The following is a 999-nucleotide window of genomic DNA, read 5'->3' on the forward strand; positions in this document are numbered from 1 at the left end:
GGTGGCATAGCTTCCAGCATCACAGCAACATGGAAGACACCACAGTACGACAAACTGACAAACGACTGGTAGGATAACTAGGACACGTTTTGTAATCGCTTTTACGTCTGATGTTCATGTAGCTGCTCTATGGCAAGACGTTTCTCATATAAATCATTATTTATGGGCCAACTACCAATAAAATTAACCACAGGAAGTACCTAAAGTGTGATTTTGTTTTCTAATACGGTTTTTCCCTTTGCAAAGGACACCATTATTAAAACATTTTTAACAATTTCTAGGGCCTGTTACCTCTACAAGAGTCTCGGGTTGGTAATGAAAGAATGAACATTAAATGTTTTTGCATAAGTGGCTGGGGAAAAACAGGAATGGTTGTGTTAAGAAGAACAATTATTTAATTGTGAGCATTTTATGGTGCTGTTAAGGTATCAGAACCCCACAGCTTGCTTTACTAACGCTGCATTTCTAAATCTAGCTTGTGCTGGTTTCCTTCCATTTTCAACATTTCGTTTCCTAGGCAATTTGAAAACAGCAGGCCAGTTTGGGGATAAACATTAAAATACAAATACTTCAGCTCTAGTGATTTCGCAAAACAGCCACACAAAGCGCTTGAAATTTTAAGCAAATTTTTAAAAAACACACATTGCTTGGCGACCGCTGTGCCATAATATCTTACCCTGAAAAGGTTGTCGATTCGTGGCAACACATTTAATGTCTATGCTTTTATTATTTAACATAGAACTCGGGCAACGGACCTGGCCCAGATTCAGAGGGAGGGAAAGCTGACAATCTCCTGTCTTGTTGATGGGCTGGTTCCTTATAATGGAGAATCCAGGTTTGTAAAACACGTCAACTTGTCACTTCTAGAAGCTTCCATTGGCTCTACTTTTATGACCAGCAGTCTTGAATGCTGTTCTTGTCATTAAGTTGTTACTTCTTCAAATACAGTTACGGCCAAGTATACTCATAAGCAGCTCTCATATAATGCAGTTTACAAAA

Source organism: Trichechus manatus, unplaced genomic scaffold, assembly GCF_000243295.1.
Source record: "Trichechus manatus latirostris isolate Lorelei unplaced genomic scaffold, TriManLat1.0 scaffold00022, whole genome shotgun sequence".
NCBI classification, from domain to species: Eukaryota; Metazoa; Chordata; class Mammalia; order Sirenia; family Trichechidae; genus Trichechus; species Trichechus manatus.